This window comes from Oppia nitens, unplaced genomic scaffold (genome assembly GCF_028296485.1).
Source record: "Oppia nitens isolate AA-2021 unplaced genomic scaffold, nextdenovo-longstitch-racon4-pilon3 scaffold5_pilon_pilon_pilon, whole genome shotgun sequence".
NCBI lineage: Eukaryota > Metazoa > Arthropoda > Arachnida > Sarcoptiformes > Oppiidae > Oppia > Oppia nitens.
This window is the reverse complement of record NW_026533243.1, coordinates 3,826,733-3,835,000: the sequence shown is the minus strand read 5'-3', so window position 1 is coordinate 3,835,000 and position 8,268 is coordinate 3,826,733.

The following is an 8,268-nucleotide window of genomic DNA, read 5'->3' as shown; positions in this document are numbered from 1 at the left end:
CGACTTACTTTGCAATAGACATTACGGCACATAAAGAGAGGACTCAAATATATATTTTGTTTGGATTCTGCTATTCTGTGATTCTCTCTCTCTCTCTCTCTCTCTCTCTCTCTCTCTCTCTCTCTCTCTCTCTCTTTATTTATTTTATTCAATAAGTAATTAGAAATAACTGATTTCTTTCAAACATTTATTCATGTGATATATTGCTCATACATACTGAGAAACTGTTGTTTCTACACATGTATTAATATAATATATCTTAAAAATACGAGTCAGTAGTTTAACAATAAATGCATTTTACTGAATGGTCAGAAAAAAAGAGAGAAATGTGTGATAAATATATTTTTGCGCTAAAATCCAATAATTCTGCTCTAATATACGGTATATATAGTATATATATATATACTATATATAACTTTATACTACTGTAAAAGGCATGTGTATGTGTTTGTGGAAGTTTAGTATTGAGTAAGTGAGAGATCAAAACTGACATTAAATTTGGTAAGACTCTCATCCGTTATCACACATTATATATAGTAAAGTGAATAAAACTGTTAGACTATAACTATAAAACTATATCCATTACAAACAATGACTGACTTACTGACCATAAGTGCTAAAAAAATAGTTTTACGTTAATTATATTGAAATGAACAATATTTTAAAATGATAAATAAAATATTGTTAGATGTTTAATGAATCAACTAATGCTAAACATTGAATGAAAAAATAAAAATTGTTTTCATCAAAATTAAATGTCTTTAGAATTACAAAGTCATTGCTCTTAATGTATTTTAATGATAATAACAAATTTTATTGGTTGTGCCATTAATATTGTTTGTAATCAATTTGTAATACAAGTAATTAAATGTGAAAATCTTGTGATTTGCATAATACTAACGACGGATTGCTTTTAAAATGGATTCTCGCTTTTCATTTTTAGGTAAGAATTATTTTACTTATTTGTATTTAAATATAAACTATTTTTAAAATTTTAAACTTTATTTATTCTTAATATTAACAAAAAAGATTTAATTAAAAAAGAAAATTGTTGTAAATGTTAGTGTAATAAATAAATTAAGAATTTTAGTGCTAATAAAAATTAGTGATTAGAGTAACTGATTATCGGTCGGGTATTCATTAAATAAGAGCAAACATCTGAATAAATAATACCTGAACTACATTACTGTCTGTCAATGCAAATACTGATTGAATCACTTAATAGTGAAAGATAGTAAAGAAAAGGCAGAATAAAGCTTATAATGAAAACGAGTTTTACTTTATTATACATTATTAAGCATTTGTCACAATTATTTGCATTCACATCCTTTTCATTCTTTCTAATAATTAATTATATGACAAACACAACAAACGACTGCCAATAGATAGACATCACATACACACCGATGCACTTCAGTATTCAGTTCACGACTATCGGCACAAACACATGCATTAAATGATTTAATATTTTATTTAAACACAATATCATAACATTGTCAATAATAGCTAACATAATATTAACAACAATGTAATAAATGTTTTATTATTATATAAATAAAATTCTGTTATTCATCACACAATTTTTGGTATTAAAAAACTATTGCACTATTTAAACACAATTCACACAAAAAATATTGTACTGTAGGTCAATGTAAAGTCGATTCTCTAAATATATAACAAATAGAGTTCTGGCAAATTCCCAAGGGAGGGAAGTTCCTTAATAAAATACCTCTAATTTTCCCATCCTTCATTGTTAGAAAGAAAAATATATTTTATATTATTTCAATAAATAGTGTCAAAAACTTAAATATTTTGCATAAAATTTCATTGAAATATTTAAAAATAAATTTTAGTAATATTATCTATCAAAATTATTCAAAATACAGTTTAATATGACAATTGTTTTTCAAACATTATAATTAAATGTGTTATTTAGGGTTCAATAGATGGTAGCACAAGAGATAGATTTCTTGGGAATTCCCATAGAGTAGTGAAAATAATGAACTTTTGTATAATAAAACAATGGATTGAATTTGATAGAACCCTTGTCTTTAGTTAAGTGATTATTAAGTGCTATAAATTATAATGATTAAAACATTTAGTTATATTATAGATATAAATTATTTTTTAAATTTACAAAGTTGTTTTTTAATAAAATTTAATAATAATTTTAATAAATTAATGTCTAATATGATTTTGTTATAATAATATAATAATAATCAATTATATAATATTATTAGATATTATCATAATATATAGTTTGTTAATTGATTAATCCTTAATTATTTAGATTGCAACATTTTACAGTTATTTTAAGTAGAATTTATGCAAATAAGTAAAATAACAATGAAATTAAATATATATATTAATTTATACAAAATATTAATGGATTTCATGGAGTATAAGAATAATATAATATAAAATGATTATCTGGATTTAATTTAAAATATTAATAATTTATTTAATATAGTATATAACAATAAATTGATGCATCGATTTTTAAAAATATAATTTATTTTTAACATTATAGTTCAAATTATTTTTTTAAAAATTAAAATATAATCTTTCGTCGATTAATTAAAAATTTTATTAATAATACAATAATGAATACAAGATTATAATTTTTACTAATTGTTGCTATCACTGGCTTAAGAAATATAATCTATATTTTTGTAGAATTAATTTTCTGGAAAATTATTGTCAACACGTATTGTATTAAATATAAACTAAAAAAGTCATACAATAATAAATAAATAAGAAATTGACTTTTTAGGTAAAAATTACAATCTATTTGATGACAACTCTATACTCTTTAACTTTTGTTACAATACTTTTATTGGTATGAATTCCCAAACCAATAAAAAGTAGTGTTTGTTTAGGAGTTGTTTTATTAAAGTGTATGCAATTTCTTCACTTTTTTCTTCTTATTTTTTTCTTTTTCTCTGTCTTTTTCTATTTCAAGATTATGTATGAATGAATGTATGTATGAATGTATGTTTGAATCACTTTTTAACTTTAGTAAGCATTTTGTCAGAAAAAAAGAGATAAATGAAAAATGAAAACTGTATTTAACATAAAACTCTGGGTTAACACAAGGCATCGAAATCTGGGAAAACTAAAAATATATGAGATTTTTAATATTACAATTCATATAATATTTACATGTGTTGAGAGGATAACCATTTGCTAGTACTCGCCACACATACACTACTCTATACTTACGAAACAACAATACACAGCATTCCTAACAGTAATCACAACTCACATCACAATACAATAGACATAATGTATATATATTATACTTGTATCATATAAATGGATAAGCGCTCAAAAAAGCATTGTATAAGATTTTTGGTGTTATTTTAAAACTAAAATCAATGCAATTCAATATCAATGTTAGAGTTAGTGATGCCCTGTAAATGGAAATGATATATAAAAGATGATACCATCTATTGTATTAAATAATAAATTTTTTATCAATCAATAAAACAAATGATTGTAAGATCCAACAGAAGGAACTCATAACCATCAGAGGAATTGTTAAATAATTGATGAAAGAGATGGTAAATACATAGATAAACATATGAGAGATACACTACCATCACATTGTTTGTGATGCTATCCATGAAAACCAGTGAAAAGTGAGCGAAAGCTTAAAACTATTATACAAAACATGTTTTGTTGACTAATGTTTGTGATTTAAAGACATTGATTACAAACTTGATATCAACGTTAAGTGAATACACACTTATTATCAATATTTATGATAATTTATGTGAGCTATCACTTAATATTAGTTTCAAAATCAATAACTTTAATCTTTATTTTTAGCAATTAATTCATATTCAAAATTCTTCGATTCTGTGTTCTGTGTTTTGAATTCTTAAAAGTAGTGCAAACATACTATATATATATTGTCAGCTATAATAACTGATACATAATATAATACACATGTTAACAGACATTATGATAACAATAATTTAATTATAAGAATTGAATTCACTTATAATTTATTTATTTGACTTTTATTGATAAACTTTGTCTAATAAATTATTTTAAACAACATTGTGGTCATCGTATACGTTAAGACAAAACAGGTTTGATATATAATTAACAAATTTGTTTAATATTATACTTTATTAATAAGATTACCAATAATATAGTATTTATGGTAAAAATTATATAATGACAAACAAACTTTAATAATAATAATTTCTCACAAATTTACATTAACATCAAAATAATAATTATAGATTTTGCGATATAAATAGTGTTGGCAAAAATAAAAATTTCTACAAATTTTCTAAAAGAAATTTCTATCTATGGGATCCCAATGTTAATTTTGTTTTCTCGATATTTGTTATTACAATACATTATAATTATTGCAAATAATAATCTCAATAATTAAATATTAGTATTTAAATTAACAATGAAAGTATCTATTTAATTACATTAAACTTAAAATATAATTAAATAATGAATACAATTATAAATAGAAAATTATAATTGTTTTATATRTAGGGATCTTAAGTGTATTGTACTAGTCTAGGTATATAATATACATTATGTATTATGTATCACAAATATAGTATTACAATAGCTATAGATATGGGCTATAATACAGTGTAATTTAATACACTAATAAAGTAAATTTTTTTAGGGAAATTTATTAGAAATTTCTATTTGCACATCTCTAGATATAATTAAAATACATCTAAAAATACACTATTTCTTAACATAACATAATAATTAATATTAAAGATATTTATGTGTTAATAACAATCAATCATTCGATAAGAATATAAAATCGTTTATTATACTTATTATATAAATTAAATAAACGTTATATTTACTGATTATATTATTATTAAATCTTTATAATATGTCTAAACAAATTATTAATATTATTAATGTAGATTTAAATACTAGTAATAAAATTTGAAAAACTATAAAATGATCAAAATAAATATATACAGAATATATACAGAATATATACAGAATATCTACTTAATATTAGCATTTTATTTAATATTGTTTATATTATTTATGATTTATATATCATATAACTTTATTATAACAGTATATATCAGTAATCGACAATATAATAATCGAAAAATATTATACCGTATATATAATACGTTTATGCATTTGTATTATATATACAGAATATTTATAAATATATAATATATTAAGATTTGTTTATGAAATTTGTTGATCACAAAAATAAAAGATCAAATTTTGTTATAATATTTAGTCCATGAAATTCATATCAAAGACAAGTTTTTGTTAAGATTTGATTTTAAAAGTAAGACTATTGTCAATACTATTATTATTATTTTATAATAGATCATATGATTTTATAAAACACAATATAAAAAATAAAAATTTCATTATATATAATTTAACTATAATTATACATAGCACATATATTGTAAATAAATTATTATAAAATAAGTTTATATTAATATATAAAAATACTTTATACCAATACAAATTTTAAAAAAAAATATTTTAAATCTAGATTATTTAAATCTATAATTTTCAAGTAATTAAATATCTAATATTATAGGAAAATGATTTTAATAAGTATTATATATTGATTGGTTGAATAACTTTTGTTATTTTCTCGAGTGAAAAATCAGTTTTAACACAAATGTTAAAAAGAAATTTTTATTATTATAGGTTTAGCGGATTAAATCAAGTTTATATATAACAAGTAAAATAAGTATTGTCTTTTATGCAGTTATTAAAATAAAGTTTTATTACATACCCGTAATTAGTACTTTATTAGGTTAGTTTAGGTGAGTGAGAGGGTAAGTAGTGGTTGGGTGGGTGGGGAAGGGTTTGGCTTTGGTTTTGAGTCAAATAATTTTTCTACTGGCTGTCTATAATCTATATTTTTCCGATTTAGCAATAGATGTAAATTTTATTAAATTATATTACCTGTAAAATGAATAATTTATTTATACAGCAATAGTAATAATAATTAATGAGTATTATGTAAATTAAGTACTTAATTCATTATGTAATCTTTATTTAATTAATTTCAAAGAATTAGTTAAAAATAGAATAAATGAATAAAAATTACTTAAATGTTTATAAAGACACAAAATTGATATAAAAAGTTGTTTTTAAAAATAAAATAAAATAAACCTACACTAAAAAAAATTATTGTCAAATAATGAATTAACTTTTATTAGTAGCTGATAAAATCTATTAAAGAAAATAATATATAATTTATTAATATATTTAAAAAATAATAATATAGATGTATATTAATGGTAGATATTTATTGAAATTTATATTTATGTTGTTTTTTGCAAAAAATGACTTAACTTATATTTATATTTTTAATATCTTTACACATAAATCATTTTCAAACTATATTAGTCATTAAAATATGTAAAATATAGACATTATATAGATATACAATTGTTTTAAGCTTATTTTAAACAAATTATGCGATTTGTTTATAAATACTAAAGGGATTTGATTGTTGTAATATTTGTGATTTGTTTTTATATTATTATAATCAGTTATACTACTCACGTCTCGTTTGCTAAACTTAACACTTTATTTTAAATATTAAATACACAATAAATTTAGAGATAATGCAGTCATATTAGTTAATGTATTGTATATAATAATACGGTATAACTTAATATACTACAAAAATAATTTAAAACTACAGTACAATAGTATGCTTTGTTTCATTTGTTTAAATTTAATTAAAATTTTTAAAGATAAATGTACTAGATGATTTAATTAGACGGGTTTTTTAGTTATAGAGATAATCTATATATTGTAAATGTAATGAAAAGCTACGATTTTATGCAATTTTAGTTTTTTTTGTTTGGCATTTAGTTTGAAAGCCATTAGTTGATTGTATTAACTGATATTAGCAATGACTGCCACCTTATTATCACCGCTTCTATTGTTGGTCTTTAATAGTCGATTAATAGGTGTGCCTATAATTTTGACTTTTAGTGTTGAAATATATGTCTAGTAATGAATTAAGGCAAGGGATCACAGAATATTTTAGTTGGCTTTCCATTATGGGTACCGGTGCTCGCATACAATACAAGCCATACAACTTAGGGATCAATGTYTGTTAGCTCAAAATAGATCGTCTATTTTGTGACTTATAGCAATTTTTCTTTTGTTTGTAACACTCATAATGTATTATTATTATTATTATTATTATTATTGTACAGCACATTTAAAATATTATATATATAATATGTTTAGACTGTCTTAAAATAATAAGAGTAAATAAAATTATAAGGATTTGATTCAATTATGTAATAAGATTTGCCTTTATATTAATCACTGCTAAAAACACCATTTCTATGCTTAAAACAATATTTTTTCATTAGGTTTCAGTGCAATGAAATAAAGTTATTTTTAGTGTAGATTTATTAAATATACATACAATCAGTGATATATAATACTGTAGTTATTATACTAATATTATGTTTTCATTTCTTGTTTATTTTAATTTAAATAATATACTTATAGTTAAATTAGTAGAATAAATGAGTACAAATATAATGAATTTATATCAAGTAAAATGATAGGTTGTTTGCTAATAAAAATCACTAAAAATAGTGTTATTAATACAAAATGATTAGAAAATAATTATAAATGTTGTGTTATTTGACGAAAGCTTGTAATTAAGCCATCAATATGTGATAACGTCTCGTATACTGTACTGTAATGTCCACATTAATAATGACCGCATATAATGATAATAATTACGGTTTTAACACAATTATCTGTAAATAAAACATTGAATTGAATTAAACATTACTGTAAAACACATGTCATGTGAAAAAAGTCTCATTTCAGGAAAATAAGTGTTTGAATTAATGTCATTTTTTAACGACTAAACTTATACATCAATTTGATAAAAAAAGGCAACCAATATATTTCTGATAAATTACATTAATAAATAATGAAATTATATTTAATAGTATTATAGTTTTTAATATTATAAAATATATGTATATACAGTGTTATTTATAATTTATAAAAAATAATTGTTGACAACAAATATTTATCTTTGAAAATTCAAATAATATAAAATATATTTAAAAAATAATTAAAAAAAATATTACGTTATATATATATTATCAATGTATTGCGTAAATTGATTGAACCACACTTTTCATCACTTCATCGGTTGGATATCTTTTGTGTATAAATTCTGCTATCAAAACATATAAGTCATTACATATATAATATAATATAGTATTATAATAATAATAA